This window comes from Sus scrofa, chromosome 1, assembly GCF_054392235.1.
Source record: "Sus scrofa isolate SSC_HxYL_T2T_F1_AM1 chromosome 1, Sscrofa_HxYL_maternal_Yorkshire_Landrace_v2.0, whole genome shotgun sequence".
Classification (NCBI taxonomy): domain Eukaryota; kingdom Metazoa; phylum Chordata; class Mammalia; order Artiodactyla; family Suidae; genus Sus; species Sus scrofa.
The window spans coordinates 87,889,272-87,907,747 of NC_139383.1; the positions used below are offsets into that span (position 1 = coordinate 87,889,272).

General features: G+C 37.1%; 1 long non-coding RNA gene across 5 annotated transcripts in view; it reads left to right on the plus strand.

The window, feature by feature from the left end:
* Positions 1-18,476, plus strand: part of LOC106508944 (uncharacterized) — a 768,001-nt gene that overhangs the window by 368,383 nt on the left and 381,142 nt on the right. For 2 of the 5 annotated variants that reach the window (XR_014807830.1, XR_014807844.1), the window contains exon 8: positions 10,656-10,754. The exons of the other annotated variants lie outside the window; for them this stretch is intronic. This is a non-coding gene — a long non-coding RNA (uncharacterized LOC106508944). Of the gene's footprint in view, positions 1-10,655; positions 10,755-18,476 lie in introns of those variants that run through there. 5 annotated transcript variants of the gene reach the window in all.

Here is an 18,476-nt window from a genome sequence, read left to right on the forward strand (position 1 = left end):
CTCATTTCGCTGAGGTGGTCCTTGGACTCATCTTCCTTCTGAAGTAATTTCCTTTCACTTTTCAACCCATGACTATCTCACATGGGTTGCTTGTTCATTACCCAGACCAAATGGCTCAGTGAATATTTGTACTCTTCTGCTGGAGTGAATCAAGCTACAAGATGAGTGAAAAAGAAAAGGGGAAAAAAATGAGACAAGTTGGCATGGACGGCTCTTGCTTTTGTGTGAATTTCATTTTAGACATTCAACATAAACACTAAATGGGCCAAAGACTATTAATATTTGAAAAGACTCCCAGGTCTTTCAATATCTTCTGATTCTTTTTTATTTTTATTTTTTTGGCTTATAAAAAGGAACTCAAGGGCAGTGGTTCATATGTTTTTCCCTCTCTTCTTTGGTAATGACAATTTTTTTTTTTGAGAGCTGGTTAAAGGCAAAATGAAAATAAGAGGAAGCTTTCTTTATTAGGCTTCTGGGCTTTGCCAGTGCATACTGTGTGATTTTGATCAGTTGTATAAAATCTCATAGATAAAATGTAATATGCTGGAGTTCCCACTGTGGGGCAGCAGGTTAAGGATTCCCAATTGATCCCCAGCCTGGTCTAGTTGGTTAAAGATCCAGTGTTGCTGCAGCTGTGGCTTAGGTCACAGCTGCAGCTCAGATTCAATCCCTGGTCTTGGAGCTTCCATATGTCATGACTGTGGCCAAAAGAAAAAAAAAAAGTATTTTTTGCCTCAGGCTTACAGATTCAATAGATAGCTTGTGCTGAATTCTGGGGTTGGGGTGATGAACAAAAGAGATAAAGGCCCTGGCTTTGAGGTGCTTACATTCCAGTGAGAGGAGGAGGGTATAAATAAGTAAGTAAAATATATAGTTCATCAGATGGTAAGAAGCTCTTGAGAAAAAAATTGAGAAGTAGGAGGTTTGTGCTATGACAGATATCCATGTCAGAGTTGCCCTCCCTGATAATGTGATCAAGATATGCTTGAACAGAGACTGAGGGACATAAGGATGAGAAGGAATTCTTTCCCTCTCTATAAATTAATGTGATGTCACTAGAATCTAAGCTCCCTTAAATCAGAAATGTTTGGGGAGTTCCCTTTGTGGTGCAGCAGGGAATGAATCCTACTAGTATCCATGAGTGTGTAGGTTCCATCCCTGGCCTTGCTCAGGGATCCGACGTTGCTGTGGCTGTGGTATATGCTGGCAGCTGTAGCTCTGATTCAACCCCTAGCCTGGGAACTTCCATATGCTGCGGGTACAGCCCTAAAAAAATAAAATAAAATAAGAAATGTTTATTTATTGCTGTATTTCCAGCACATAGAATAGTGTCTGATATTCAGAGGAAAGACATAAGTAGTTGTGAGTAAATGAATAATTGGAAAAGCCTGGTAAACTGGGAATAAATAACCAGGGAGTTTAGGGAGGGTACAGAGCAACTGTCCTGGAGGTCAATTGAAGAAAGTGTTGGAAGGAGTCTGTGAAAACTGTGTCAAATGCTGCTCATAGGTTGGATAGATGGGTGCTGCAAATAGCACTCTTGAGGCAGAGTTCTTAGGCTTGCATGCCTTCTCTCAATTCTGCAACACACAGGTTGAGTTCTGATGGCCTCCCTTTAGCTTTCCCCAGGTGGGGCCACAACTTAAGCCTGCTGTGTCTCCCTAGCTTTCAGATTTGGGCCAACTTTATTTGCTTGCTCACTTGCCCTCTGCCAAGACTCCCTGTCGCCATCACTGGGAGCCTGCACAAGGAGCAGCCACAGGGTGAGTGAAATGCAATAGTGGCGTCCTGTAGCTAAGGGCGGGGAGGGGTCATAGATGAGGTGCCCCAGAGGCTTGTGGGAGGGCTTTCTGATGGAGTCCATGACCTGGTGAGTAGGACCCATATGCTTTAATGCCCTCTGAGAATCCTGTCTGTCATGCCCCCTGCGTCTTCCTGCCCAACAGTACTACAGCTCAAGGCTCAGTGCTCTGGATGGGGTCCAGGGGTCCAGAAAGGGCAGCATCCAGTACAGCTGGGGAAGCCAGGGGCTCACTCACACCATCTCACCTTCCCCTGCGGAAGGAGTCATGGCCAGAAGATGTCTCTCTTGGCACTGAGCTGTGCCGCTTCAGGAGAGGGGTGATGCTGGTAAAGTCAAACTCTTCCTCTCACTCCTTCAATGTATCTACTTTATAGATAAATAAAATCTCCAGGTCTGTAACACTGGGTTCTTTGCCTTCCTTAATCAATAGAGATTGATAAGAAGCCAGACAAGAAATTCAGGCAAAGCTTTATTGGGGGCCCTGCTGTGGGGCTTTATTGGGGTCAGAGGAGTGGCTTGGGGGTCTACCCACCCCTCTGATGGTCTTGCAGGCAGAGAGTATGCATAGTACCCTGATTTTGCTTTCAGCTCTTCAGAACTGGCAATTTGCCTTTTTAGTTTTGTTGTATCTTACTGCTCATAATTTGCCCTAATGCACACAGTTATTTTTGGTCCCTTATAGTTTCTTTGTATTCTGTTGCTTGAGATGTTTGTCTAAGTGCAGGCACTGCAGGCACTGCAGCAAATGGCCCCAGGTCCCAGGTCCCAGCCTGTCTCAAGAGGAGCTGGAGCTGGTCCATGAGCTATTGTAGAGTCTGCATCCAATGCTCTGGTGAATGAAACTACCCCTCAGTCCCTTGGTGGATGTGCTGAGTTCCATAGCTCCCGCAAAATCACTTTTGTCCATGGATGGATGCCAAACAGTCGTTGAGTGGGGATATGAGTGAGGGGCATCTATTTTGGGCTATCTTGCTGATATCATCCTCTGCCTCTTGTTTTCTAAAACTATAAGTCATCTTGCAGCATCATTATGGAGATTAAGAAATCCTACAACCTGCTATTTATGAGATAAAGACCTGGAAAGTCAATGGTGTAATTCAGTTTGTCTCAAGACCTGAGAATCAGGGAAGACAAAGGTGTTAAGCTCATTTCCAAGGGCTAGAGAAATCAAGGTGGTTGTCCCTGCTCAACTAGTGAAGCAGGGAGAAAAGGGTTCATCCATCCATTTTAATTCTGGAGAAGGCAGAGTATACAGATACAAATGTGGATAAGAAATGTGAGATAATACTTTTCTTACTTAAAAAAAATTAAATTAACACATACTAGAATCCACTCCTTGTGACATACAGTTCTAAGTCTTTAACAAATGCATAGTCTTGTCTCTATCATTACTATCCTAATACATTCTAAAAATCTTCTTGTACTGCCCCTTTGTAGTCACCTCCTCTCATATTTCCAGTTCTCGGAAATCAGTGATCTGTTCGCCATCACCTTTTCCAGGATATTGTAAAAATGGAAACATACACTTTGTGGCCTTTTGGGTCCAATTTGAAAAAAATACGTAGAAGATTTAGCCACAGGATGCTTTGTTCCTTTTTATTAGTGAGTAATATTCCAGTGTGTGAATGTACCACAGATTGCTTATTCTTTCACTGGCTGAAGGACACCTAGGTTTTTCTATTTTTTGTCAATTACAGAGTTGCAATAAGTACACAGATTTTAGTGTGTTCACAAGTTTTCATTTTTGGAGGGATTAATACTTAAGCAGAGAATTGCTGGGCCTTATGGTAGATGTATGTTACTATCTGCCAAGATGTTTTCCATAGTAAAACCAACAAGCTATGTGCACTTCAGTTGCTCCATATTATCAGTATTAGGTATTGTAAAAATTTTTTTTTGTCATTCTAATAGATATGCAGTGATTTCTCACTGTGTTTTAAATTGTATTTGTCCAATGTCTAATGATAGTAAACATCTTTTAATATGTTTATTTGTCATTTTGTCATGTGTTCATCTTTGGTAAAGTGTATGTTTAGCATTTTGGCTCATTTAAAAAAATAGGTTGTTTTACTAAAGAAAATTATTTAAATATTAAAATTTCTTTATATATTCTAGATAGATACAAGTCCTTGGTCAGAAATATGATTTGAAAATACTTTCTCCTAGTCTGTGACTTGTCTCTTTACTCTTTTTTTTTCTCTTCACTCTTTTAACAGAATCTTCACAAAGCAAAAAAAGATGTAATTTTGATGAAGTACAATTTATTGATTTTTTTCTTCATGGACTATGTGTTTGGTGCTATACGTAAGAAATCTTTGCTTAACCCAATGTCAAAATACTTTCCTCATATATATCTTCTTTTTTAAAAAAATTAGTTTTCTCTTTGATTTTATTTATTTGTTTGTTTGTTTTTGGCCATACTTGTGACATGCGGAAGTTCCCAGGCCAGGGATAGAACCTGAGCCACAGCAGTGACAATGCCAAATCCTTTACCACCAGACCACAGAGGAACTCCTTATGTTTTCATCTTGAAGTTTTTTGTTTCATGTTTTTACTAGGTCTATGATCTATTTTGTATTAATTTATGGTGTGAGGTATAAGTTGATTTTGATTTTCTTTACATATGCATGTCTAATTTTTCCTGCACCATTTGTTTAAAAGACTTCCCTTTCTCCATTAAATTCTCTTTGCACCTTTATAAAAAACAATGTAAAAATAATTTAATCACTTTTACGTGGGTCTTCTTTTCTGATTGCTTTTACTTTATTCATGAACTAGGCAAAATCATCACCTGAAAATTAGGATAGAACCGTTGGAGCTTGAGAAGAAAGAAAGTTTATTTATTAATTTAACAAATTATAAATATGTCTATTTTACACCAGATACTATTTTAATTTCTGTGAATACATTGGTAAGTGAAACAGGCAAATCTCCTGCCCTCATAGAATTCTCATTTCAGTATATTAAAATAGACATGTAGGAAAAGAGGTAATTAAAGTAAAAGAAAATGTAATTGGAACTGCAGCCAACCCTAAAAAGCCCCACTTGGGGATAGTGGTTATGAATTTAAATTCAGAGCAGTCAGCAAAGTTTTGTGATTCTTCTCCAGCTTTTTCAGCAGCTTATATGCCAGTGTAGACTGCAGACTGCTCAGAGATTTGCTTTAACTGGGTCAAAATTTCACCAAGAAAGGATGATCCAGGGAGAATATGGCAAGGGGACTGAAAGCACATGTGGAAGACTCCCACAAAAGGTCTTGGAATCTTATCAGATGAGGAGGGATGGAGAACATGACATAAGTGTGGGCAGTGAAATATAGGCAGGGTTCATGGGTTGGAAGTTATGGTGGAGAAAAGGATTTTTGGGGAGGAAGCAAGGAATGGGATGGAAAGATAGAAGGTGGTGGTCTGTGAATGAGATCCGAGAAATTAAGATTATGGATAGTGAGAGGTCCAGTGACTGATAATGGCAGGGAGTGATGAGTTATTTACTGAGAGAGTGAAAAAGGATTACTGGGGCAAGGGGGAGAGGGGAAGAAGTGCACAAGATATTAAGAGGCCAATATTTACGAAGTATCAGTAAAGTGTCTTAGCATCTATGGATATTGAAATCACAAAAATCATTAGAAGCATAGTGAAGGTGGGTAAGATGTTCATCCAGGTGCTGTTTCTTCTAGGAATGAAGTGAGATTGGGTGGCCCGGATGTCTGTAAATGACTGCATCCAAATAGGGTGCATTCATTTCCTGTTACTGCTGTAAAGAAGTACCAGAATTCTAAAATCACTGGGCTAAGGTGAAGGTGTCAACAGGGCTGGTTCCTTCTGGAAGCTCTACATGAAGGATTTATTTCCTGGTCTTTTTCAGCTTTTAGTGGCTTCCTGTATTCCTTGCCCTATGTCCCTTTCCACCTTCAAATCATATCACTCGAATCTCTGCTTTTATTGTCACAATACCATCTCCTCTTCTTTTCTCAAGTCTCCCTGTTCCTCTTATAAGGACCTGTGTTAGTGCATTTAAGGTGTCCCTGATCCAGATAATCCAAGATACCCTTCCCATATAAGACCTTTAACTTAGTGACATCTGCAAAGTCTTTACCATGTCACATAACCTTTACAGATTCCAGGGATTAGTACCTAGAGATGCTTGGGGACCAATATCCAGCCCATCATGCAATAGTTTAGACGATGGAATGCACTTCAAAGGAGCCTGCAGAGGAAGTCAATGGTCTGGGAGCAGCAGTGAGGAGTAAGGAAAATACCGTTCTTATACCATAAAGGGCAATGAAAGAAAAAGGCTCTCCTGAGAAGGACTGATGAGAAGCAGAGGCATCAGAGAACAGTCAAATTTCCAATGGAACTAGAAGGTGGAGGGAACTTTGAGAAAGCAAGTTCAAGATGGAGATTTTGCTGATACACTGTCTTGAACACCGAACATAAGGGAAATGTTTGGAGAGAGAGAGGGTGTGAGATTGGGTCAGATTCGGAGATACGTTCTACTTAATGTGATTATAAAATGTCGTAGAAAATCTGAGCCCAATCTGAAACCAATCTAACATGTTTTCCCATATTGGTGACAGTGTGATTGCCTGAATATCCTTAATTCACCCGCTCCCTATAGTCCAGTGGTAGCTATAGCCCAGAGATGGATTGGTGTTGACTGCTCTGGACTACATTTCTCAAGTGCTCAGTGTGCCTATTCAATACATAGATACAATGTTTTTAATTGAGAAAAAATTTTTTTTACCTTAATTCTTTTATTCAATTGTGTGATTTTCCTTAAACATTTCGTTTATACCCAAATGAACTTTTTGTGTTCTCTTTCATCTTCTGCTTTTTAAAAAATTCTTTTTATCTTTATTTTGATTTTAAAATAGTCACATCTTTATTTCTCTTACTTTGCTTTACATTAACATATTCTTCATATATATATTCATATTTTTTTCAAATTTAGTCTTCATTTCAAATTTTTTTCGTTTTCTTCTCTTTTTTTTTTTCTTTGTCTTTTTGCCTTTTTCTAGGGCCTCTCCCGCAGCATATGGAGGTTCCCAGGCTAGGGGTCTAATCAGAGCTGTAGCTGCCAGCCTACGCCAGAGCCACAGCAACGTGGGATCCAACCTGCATCTTCAACCTACACCACAGCTCACGGCAACGCTGGATGCTGCATCGTTAACCCACTGAGAAAGGCCAGGAATTGAACCCACAACCCCATTGTTCCCCATCGGATTCGTTAACCACTGAGCCACGTCGGGAACTCCTCATTTTCTTTTTTATTCATGAGGTCTGTTGGCTTTCTAAAAAATTTACAGCCATCTGTTTTCTAGTCATTTCATCTGAGATGTTCTAATTTGGACTTATGCTGTTTTATCAGAGCCTTGATAATTTCCTTAATTTCTTTATCCCTTTATGAAATAATATGTTACTTTCATTTTCTTTGTAGTCATAGTTTCTTAGTGTTTGTCATAATCTGCTGTGGAATAATTTGGATTTTTTTCATCTTTAATTTTATATCTTTATACAGGTTTTGATTGTAATCCTATTGCTTATTTATTTTACATGTTTAAATAAGTTTGTGTTTCCTGGATTTTTAGGAGGATGTTTCTATATGTGGCCAAGGTAGCGTTCCCCTTCAAAGCTCAAGAGATTTTCTTTCCTCCTTTCCCTTCCTCCCTCCCTCCCTTCCTCACTTCTTTCCTCCCTCTTTCCTTCCTCTATCTATCTATCTATCTATCTATCTATCTATCTATCTATCTATCTATCTATCTATCTACCTATCTACCTATCTATCTATCATCATCTATCTCTCATCTATCTATCTCTCATCTATCTATCTATCTATCTCTCATCTATCTGCCATCTATTCATCTAATGTTTTAGCCACTTATACATCTCCCAGAAGTTAGCCTGACCTCACTCAGGTAAGTTTCTGCCTCTGTAGCTATACTTTCTAGAGCTCCACCAGCCTTAAACTTTTTGAGGTGGTGATCTCACTGTTAAACATTCTGTTTTTCTGTCAAAGTACTCCATGCTCTATTTTTTTTTTCCATATAGCTTTTATTTTCATCTTTAGGTTTAAAAAGGATTTTTTCTTTTTTTTTTTTATTTTCCCACTGTACAGATTTCCATGCTCTATTGGTTTCCTCTGCCACATAGTATCTGAACTTTATTTCTCCTTGTGATCCCCAGTGTTCTCCTTCTTCCCAATGTGACTTCTGTTTCTGCAGTTTTACTTTAGAGTGAGTCTTTCCTTTTAAAGGGAGACTTATTGGGTATTTTTGTGTTCTGCTGGATGATTTGGCCTCTTCTGCATTATTTGAATTTATTGTGTTCCTTTGAGTTGTATCCTGGAGTTTTTGTACACTAACCTTTTATTTGAAGTCTGAGAGGACTTTTTTAAAGTTCATTGGTTGTTTTTAAATTCACTTACATAGTATTCCATTCAGTGTGTCTGTGTTCCTCTCCTTATGGGGATAAATAAGTATTGGGGATTACTGTGTTCTATGACTTATAACATCTTTCCATATTTTGTTCTCATTATCATTAACACTGGATATCTGTTGATGCTAGACCTGTACTTTATTTCATTTTGCTGAGGATAGCATTGGCTGTCTTTATTTTCTTCAAATGCCTTAATTGTTCTTTTAGTGCTTTTTTTGTAAGAAGGGATTTGAAGAGACTATAACAACTTGACTACACTCCTTTCACTGCCAGCCTCCATAAACCTGTTTTTGCATATTCTTATCTGGATGTTTGAAGGATCCTTTTTGTTTGTTTGTTTCTAGCATTAGGAAATTTCACTGTGGTACTTTGCAGACTCTTTCAAACCGGACACTAAGGTATTTCTGTACTTTGAAAATGTCTTGAATGATTTTATTGGTTTCTTTCCTCATTTTCTCAGTTTTTAATTTCTGGAACATCTATTATTTGGATATTGAATCTACTGAAGTTTTTCTACTGTATTTTACTTTACCCTCCTATTTTTCCATTTTCTTATCATTTTAGCATACTTTCTAGAAAATTGCATTCTTCCAAAACTATTCACTGAGTTTTTCATGTCTACTCCTCTTTTTTTAAACTCTGAAATCTATGACTTTTTGTTTTCTGAGTCTTTTCTTCTTTTTTCTTTTTTGCTAAGAACTCCAGCATTTCCAAAGTATAAGGAATAAATTTGAAATTTTTTTTCTATTGAAGTATAAGTTTCTCATAACTGTTTCTTTACCTAGCATTCTGCGCATAGGATGTGGGCTCAGAGATGCAATACCTAATTTATCTCAGAATACTAATGATAGCTAAGATTTATTATTTTTAAATGTCTTCCTCTTCTTACATAATTCTTACTTTTTCTTTTAGTCCAAATTGCTCATTTCCTGTTTTTTGTTTGTTTGTTTGTTTTTGTCTGATTTTATAAGCTTTAAAAAAAATCTGGTAATCCTTGGCTGAGAGCTTATATTTAAAAGTAAAGCAGTAAAAAGTTGATTGGAAGCTCTGAGTGTATGGGTGAAGCTTATCAACTTTGAACTTTATTGTAGGATATTTGGGGACTGCTTCCTCTCTGTATCTTAGACTCTTCCTCCTAAGCTCATTCAGAGTGCCTGAAGATTTTGTTTCCATTCACCTGCCTGGGTGATATGTATGGAGCTGCCAGAGTTTGGGGAGCAGAGTGAGAAAATAGAGTGAGAATTTCCATAGTCATAGATTTCCGTATATGGTTTTTAATTTAATTCCTCTGGACATGCAGAATCTCCCAGGCCAAGAGTATTTTGATATTATCTCAGAGAACAAGAGAGACAATAGCAAGTTTTTGTTAGGATGTGAAACTGGAAATAGCACACATTGCTGGTGGGATATAACACAGTGTGGCCATTTGTGAAAGTCTATTAGTTTTTTTTAAATTTAGTCATAAACATAGAATGACCACATGTCATAGGAATTTCACTCCTAGGGAAATACTGAAGGGAAATAAAACATATATTTGCACAAAAACTTATACACAAATATTCCCAACAGTTGTGTTTATTACAGCTCAAAAGTAGAAACAACTAAAATGTCCATTAATGGAATAGTGAGTAAACAAAATGCGGTATATACAGACATGGAATCATATTCCGCAATACAGAGGAATGAAATACTGCTACAGGCTTTGTAACGAAGGAGCTTTAAAATTGTTTGGCTATGTGAAAGAGCTTTCCTAAGGGAGCATATATTGGATTAATCAATTTACATTAAAAGTCTGGATTAGGTAAATAGGGACATAAAGCTTAATTAATCTTAAAATTTAATTAATTTACATTTTAATACATTTTAATTAATTTGATTAATGATTTCTTAGAGTTGGGAGGAATGAGGTTTTGGGTGACAGTTAATGGGTGTAGGACTTCTTTTGAGGTAATGAAACTGCTCTAAAATTGATTGTGATGACAGTTGCACAAGGCTATGAATATGCTATAAACTATTGAATTATATACTTTAAATACTTAAATTGTATGATATGTGAATTATATCTCAGCAAAGCTGTCACAAAAGACAACTAACTGTAGTTCTCGATCAGAGTAAGAGACAAACAGTAACCTCAAGACTTTTGGAGAACTGGGGCTTATGCTTTTAAGGTAAGTTTTCAACCAATTCTTAGGCTTTTGGTGCACTTATGCTTTTAACTCATTTCCAAAAATATTTTCTTCTGCCAGTTCCTCAGGTGTTTAGGGATCTATGTGTAAGTGATCTTGCTTCTTAAACTTTTCGTACCAGGGGTTTCAGATTCAGCTTTCTCACTGTGATAAGTTAGTTACCATTTTCTCACATGCCTCCCAGCTTCTAAAATAGTTACTCTTTTCTTCTCTTAATTCTGTTTCTTGCAGTGGGTTTATACCTTAAAAGATTCTTCACTGAAGTTTTAATCAAGTTCTAGGAGGAAGTAAAAATGGTACATGTGTTTATTCAACAAACTTTATCCGGAGGTCAGTAGACTACTTTGATTTTTAAAATTCATATTAGAAGGAGGTTTGAATTCTTAACATTTATCTGCTTTCCTATCTAGGAATATTCTGATGTAAGTTTAACTGTTATGAGTGGCAGTGTCAAATTCATGCAAGAAAACAGTCAGACAAGATGGCTTAGTGGTATTTTTAAAGTTCTTTATTTCCCCTTTTTACTGATTTATGGCTCAACAATTACACCAGAACTAAGTAGAATTGGATATAGTCCAACAAATTATTGTTTGGGTGTTAACATAAACATATATAAATTATTAGCTAATTTACCAAATTGTTTACTAATTTATTAAAATGATTAGCTAATTTAAGTAAAACACTTCAAACTGCCTTTTCAATTAACTTGAAAAATCCTAGCAAGCTACATTATTGCATATATTAATAAATTTAGATACTAAGTAATTAGCTTTTGATTTCAAGTGCTCTTCTCCTCTGGTTAGCACTAAAAATCTTCTTCATTAAATATCTGTGGTTATAATCTGTATGCTGACATGCACTATACTGGGTACAGAATCTGTTTAAAAGATTGTAGATGTGATTTTTAGGACTTGCTTTTTACATTCTTTGGTTTGAGAGTTTTCTTGGCCTCAATTTGTGAGATGCACACTGGAAATGTGATTAAGGTAAATACCCAAAGCCTTTTTCTATACTGTATGCCTCTATTTTGTGACTGTTTCATCTCAAAGTGTTTTTTTTTCCCTGATTAATTTACACAATCTTTTCAATTCTTTGTATTTATAATCATGGACTTGGAGAATAGACTTGTGGTTGCCAAGGGGGAGGGGGAGGGGGAGGAGTGGGCTGGATTGGAAGCTTGGGTTTAATAGATGCAGACGATTGCCCTTGGAATGGATAAGCAATGAATTCCTGCTGTATAGCACTGGGAACTATGTCTAGTCACTTATGATGGAGCCTGATAATGCGAGAAAAATGAATATATACTTGTATGTGTAACCGGGTCACCATGCTGTACAGTAGAAAATTGACAGAACACTGTAAACCAGCTGTAATGAAAAAAAAAGTATTAAAAAAACCCATGCATTGCTATCTTGGTATTTTTTTAATCAGTCAGAATATGTATATTTCCTTTCAGAATTGCTTAATTTTAGAATAAAAAATCTAACGGAGTCTTCTGCAACAGCTAAAATTCTCAATTTCCTTCCTCGAAGTCTATTAGACAATGAGAAAAAAGAAATATAGTTATACAAAAATTGAATTTGTGGGAACCATATCAAGTTGAAAAATTCATACAAGCTATGGTAATTTCTTTTTAGAAAGGATCACAGAATAGTTTTATTAGGTTTAATAAAAGGTAAAATGGTAAAGTTAATGATAAATGATTATTTGTATGTTAAGGGTCATAGGGGGTGACAAGTATTCTTTTTATATGTACCGTAATACAAGAACAAAGCCTCTCTATAGAAGGGCTTTTGCATACTTAGAGCAAATAATGAAAATTTCTTTAACACAAATTCTTATTTGGAATTCATTACTGTTTGGTTGCAATTGAGACAAATTCTTTATTTTTGTAAAAAAGTTGAATAATTTTTGTTCAGTAATTACCTTTTGCAATTATGTATTCTTGTTCCTATAGCACTACAGATGTACACAGTGCTGTGTCATGCAGAAATAATTATTCTGAACAAGTGAACCCCATCCCCAAAGAACCTAAAGTCTAGTTTTATGCATATTAGGATAAGAACAATCAAATTTCATGGTTCAGGATATACCCTAATTGCTCCATGGTCCAGAAAGAAACTACTTCTCCAAGGACAGCTTCAAGTATTTAATGGTTTGCAGAGGCCATCTTCCTGAACCAAGTGGTATAGGCTGCCGGGTAGAACTGTTGTCTCACTTTCTGTAATAAATTTACTTTCATAAACAAGTAGTTTGAGTCGTAGGTTTGTATAAAGCCTTTTTTGGGGTTATAGCTACTGTATTAAAAGATGGATATTAATAACAACATATCCAAAATACCTCTTTATTGAACTTTCTCTTTAAAATACAGAACTCCTTTTTTTAAGCATTTACTACTCTCATAATTATTATTGTTATTATTTATAGCCCACATATATATTTGATCTTACCTTATTATTATGTTCACTTGGCCCATTTCAGAACAATACAATAGATCTGGAATTATACAAGTTTCCACATTTCTCCAATTAACTTCAGGAACAATTTGAATCAATCATGAATGATATCGTATTTGTTGGGTACCTCTCATGTGTATAATATTCTACTTGATTTTGTAGAAAGAAAGACACAATCCAACAGAGAAATAAGATTAAAAAGAAGCAAAAATTACAACTGGTAAGAAATGCTAAACTATGAGGTTGTAATTCCACAAGCTAAAACCTTGAGAGAAGGAAGATCAACATGGGAGGGAAAAGGTGGAGAGAGATTCGAGGGAAGGCTGGGAATTTGGGTAGGCAGCACAGGAGCAGGTGGAAGATAAAAAAAAATGGAGTTTCAGGTAGAAAGGGGAAATGCAGGAAAGAGAGTGTCAGAAACTAAGCATAGTGGGTGCAGGGCACACATTTTTTAGACACTAGGACAAAGAAGAGATGATGAAAATGCAATTGTTAGTTCTATAAACCAGGACACAGCAGACCACCTAGTGTAACCAGGATACACATGGTAAGACCCTGCTAAAGCCTCACCCTTGACATTGGCCCCTAGCCTTCTTGGTGCCTGATGATTCCTTACTATGCTGGCATCATGTGGGCGCTGCCTCCTTGGCTTTGCTCTTACAGCCATTGCCTACAGAGATGTTTCCTGATAATTCCTATGAATGACCACAGTGTGTCTGGGGCAAATAGCCAGTGATAGGCTGAATAACTACCCCCAAAGATATGCACATTTTAATCCTTGGAGTTTGTGTTACTTTATATGACAAGATTGACTTTGTAGATGTGACCAAGTGTCTTCAGAAAGAGAGATTGTACTTGATTATCTAGGTGGGACATACATGTAATCATGAGTGTCCCTGTAAGAAGGAGGCAGAAGCTGATCTGATGACAGCAGAGAAGAAAGCGATGTGATAGGAAAAGCAGCTATTGGACGTGTGTGGCTCTGGCCAAGTAACACCAACCACCACAGAAGTTGGAAGAAGCAAGGAATGGATTTTTTCCTGAAGCCTCCAGCAGGAATCACCTTGACTTTTGAGGCCATTTCAGAGGTCTGGCCTCCAGAACTGGAGGAGCATAAATTTCCTTCATTAGCAATAGTTTGTGGTCATTTATCACATCAGAAGCAGAAAATGAATGCACAATTGAAGATTCTCAACTTGGCCAAAGTATTCTAAAATATAGGAATAGTATCAGTAACTGCTAAGTTAAGTAATACTTTTATTTAGAATTGGAGACAGTGAAGGAGTCTGGAGAATTATTGACACAGCTACTGCAATCACTGTGGGGAGGGCAGAGAACTTTGCAAAGACGCCCATGAGCTGGGTACCAAACTTAGTTAAGCAGGTGAAGATGAATCTATGGAGCAGTATATGTGTACAATGATGAGTAGAAAGTTGGGAGAATATCAGATAATGAATTCACAGTCTGTAGTGGTCGTATTGGTGAACAAAATGGAGGGCAATGGAAAATCTAACCATCACCTGACAAGGCAGCGGGATCATGGAACAAGTCCTTAGTTCAGTGATATTTTTAAAGAAAGAGAAATAAAACCCCTTTTAAAAAAAGAGACATATACCAAAAGAGGTGAAGGGGGACCACCCAGAACACTGAAGATGGAACCTTTTGGTAGGACTGATAGGGAGAAAAATTATGGAAAAGCTAGGCAAGGCGTGATGAATGAGAAAATTCAGACTGAGCTACAAGTGGTAAGGTATTGGTGTTCATAGGATAAAATGGGAGGGTAAGAACAATTAAGTGAAAACAATGAGGATGAATTGATAGAATAATCATTATTCATGGGCGAGAACTACAAGAATTGAGAGCCAAGGTGCCATTTCCTGAGAGGTAGTGCAAAGTCTGTGTGCAGGTGCACGAGGAGTAGGACTCTATGGGTGCATAGCCACACACACCTATGGGGTCATTGACAGGGTGGCCTCTGGAGGCTGTCTGTGTTCAGAAGTCAGTGGAATTCCATGAGATCCAGTGGGTAGGTGTGCTGTTGAAATGGAAATAACTTCTACTATGCTTCCTTTAGAAAACTTTCTCTTCACTTATGCCTATGAAATTATATGTAGGAACTTCATTTTGCAGCATCATTTGTTGTTTTCTTTGTAAGTAAGCCTTCCTGTTATTTTACTCATGATCGAAACATATGGTGTAAACTATCTTTTTCATAATACATGCTTTATTGAGTCATTCATTATAAAAACTTGTTGCTGAACTTGATAGTTCCTAGCTAGTGGAAAGAGTTCGCTATAGCATTCTTTCTGCAGTAGTTGACTCTCAACCCCAATTGTCAGTTGGACCCTCAGGATAGAAAGGCACAACTATTTTTTTATGTTTTTACAATAAGGATTGGCTATGTTTGCTTATAAGGACAGCAGTTCAGGTGCAGGAATATGCCTTGCCTGGATGCAAGTCCTTGGTCATATTGAATCCAGGTTCCCTAAAGTGTTGGAGGCTTTCCCCCCACCTTTGTCAAAAGCAGAAAGCACATTTATTTATAGTGAGGACTCTGGACATCCATTAGAGTGGAGGTGTAAATGCCCATCCTTGCCCTGCCCTCCTCAGTTACCTCTGCTTGGACCCATAATTTCATTCGTCCATGCTTATTACTAACTCCATTCCCAAATCACTTGAAATCTCCAAAAATTTGAAACCACACCATAAAATAAACAAGTGCCACCAAATTTATGTACATTCCTTTTCTCCACTGAGGTCACCAAGACATAGATCTAAAAGTAAACTAGAAAAAAAGTGATATGATATGCTATAACTGTAAATTTATTAATGCAATTTGATGCCTAGTAAATGTCTTTAGTAAGACATTTGGCAGATTTGTTTACTAAAGGAGAAAATTCTCCAGAACATGTTTTATAAATTGTTTGGGAAATATGGTAGTGGTCCAGGACCCAATGACTCTATGTAAAATTATTCAGTTGCTAAGGTAAGCAGTTTTATATATATGCTTCTTTTCCCACATTTTCTTTGGCGACTCTGCTAAAAAGTAATACTCATTTTGTTTTATGAGATGGATCTACTATAAATTACTTATCAATATTTTTGTTCAATTAGCCAAGTATCTATTTTTAAGTCCCCAGATTTATTGATAAATTGTGACTCTATCCAGGCATTTTTTATACTTTAACACCCATTAGGTTTCTGTACGTTATTTCTCTGTCAATCCACATTAGAAGGCTAATTATTTAATTTTTAGGATGACTATTTCACCTGGTCTAGAATACAGAGAAGTGGAGTATAAACTTCTATTTATGCTATTATTTTACCAGCTGATGTAGATACCCAGCCCCCCAACTCAACAAGTACACAGTCATCTTACCCTATGTAAATCAATTAGTTCATCACAAAAGATCAACTATTTGATAGATTTTGAATCTGTTGTATATAGAGACTTTTACATGGATTTTGCTTAATTAGGAGAATGTTTCCCACAATGCTGTTGGATTCTAGCTCTGAATCTGTATTTGGGATGATACAATAGTCCATTGACCTACTCTGGTCTGTTGTCTTAATTTTGTCCCCTCTTAAATTGTATTTTGAAGACCTGATTCCCAATGTGACTGTAGTTGGAGGTGATTTAGGAGAAAACTAAGATGGAGGTCAGAAAGGTGGGGCCTTCATCTGAGAATGGATGGCTTAGAAGAGGAAGAAGGAGCTCTCTCCTCTTCTTTCTGTGCTCTCTCAAAGGAAAGGCCGTGTGAGGACTGCAGTGAGAAGTTAGCTGTCTAAAATCTGGAAAGAGAGCTTTTATCAGACACCAAACTCTGCCAGACCTTAATCTGGAACTTCAACCTCCAAAACTGTGAGACATAAATTTCTGTAGCTTATGCCACTCAGACTGTGGTTTTTTGCTATGGCAGTCTGAGCAGACTTACACATCATTAGTGCCAAGATTCTGTAGGTGTATTTTGTGATTTTGTATGGTCTGTTTGACACAGATTGGAATAACATTGACAATAAAAATCTTCTTTTGATTTTGAAATCTCCCAGCAATTTAAATTATTGATCTGATTAAAATTTTTTGTCTGATTTATATCAAGGTGATAAATCTCAATAAGTTATTTTAGCCAGTGTAAACAATGTATATTGCTTCCAATAGTACAGATATACAGAAGTGATATTTAAAATATTTAACAATCTGTGCAATTTGAATGGATGCCCAACAAATGAGAACAGAAAACAGCTGCTATATTAAACTTATGCATTGAGTACTATATCTGCCTTGCCAAAAATCAGTATATTTTTTAAATGGATGATACTGACAAAGGTTGATGTAGTGGGTCTTCTCAGAAATTTTATAGTTCTTTAACTTCTTCTGTAAATGTTTTTTTGTGGGAACCTGACTTATTTATAGAATATAGTGCAGTATAGGAGTTAGGACCAAGGTAAGTTTGGCATTAAATGTCTTTTAAGAAAAGAACTACAATATGATCCAGCAATCCCACTCCTGGGTATATATACAGACAAAATTACAATTCAAAAAGATACATGCATCCATATGTTCATAGCAGCACTATTCACAATATCCAAGATATGGAAACAACCTAAATGTCCATCGACAGATAAGTGGATTAAGAATATGTGGTGTATCTATATACATATATACAATGGAATACTAGTCATCCATAAAAAGGAATGTAATAATGGCATTTGCAGCACTATGGATGCAACTCGAGATTCTCATACTAAGTGAAATAAGTCAGAAAAAGAAAGACATGCGTTCCTGTTGTGGCTCAGCATGTTAAGAATCTGACTAATATCCGTAAGGATGAAGGTTCAATCCCTAGCCTTGCTCAGTGGGTTAAGAATCTGGCTTTGCTGCAAAGTTACAGCATGCAAGGATATGGATGCGGCTTGGATCCTGTGTTGCTGTGTGTGGCTGTGGCACAGGCTGGCACCTGCAGCTCTGATTTAACCACTAGTCCTGGGACTTACATATGCTGCAGGTGCAGCCCTAAAAAAAAGAAAAGAGAAAAAAAGAAAGGCAAATACCATATGATATCACTTATGTGTGTAATCTAAAATATGGCACAAATGAACCTATCTACAAAACAGAAACAGATTCACAGACCCAGAGAACAGACTTGTGCTGTTCAAAGTGGGGGGCGGGTGGATAGACTGGGAATTTGGGGTTGGTAGATGCAAACTGTTATATTTAGAATGGATAAGCAATGAGATCCTACTGTACAGCACAGGGAACTATATCCAACCTCTTAGGATGGAATGTGATGGAAGACAGTATAAGGAAAAAAATGTATGTGTGTGTACATATATGTGTGTGTGTAACTACACTGTACAGCAGAAATTGGCACAACACTATAAATCAGCTACACTTTAATTAAAAATAATAAAGGGAAAAAAGAAATTAACCTCATTCTCATTAAGTTAAATGCTAAATTCCTAGTGTATTATTGGCTGCATCTGTTATCTCTCAAGTTTCAGAGCTTTCTCGCTTGCTTTCTTCCTTCCTTCCTTCCTCCCTCCCTGCCTCTTTCTTTCCTTCCTTCCTTCCTTCCTTCTTTCTTTCTTTCTTTCT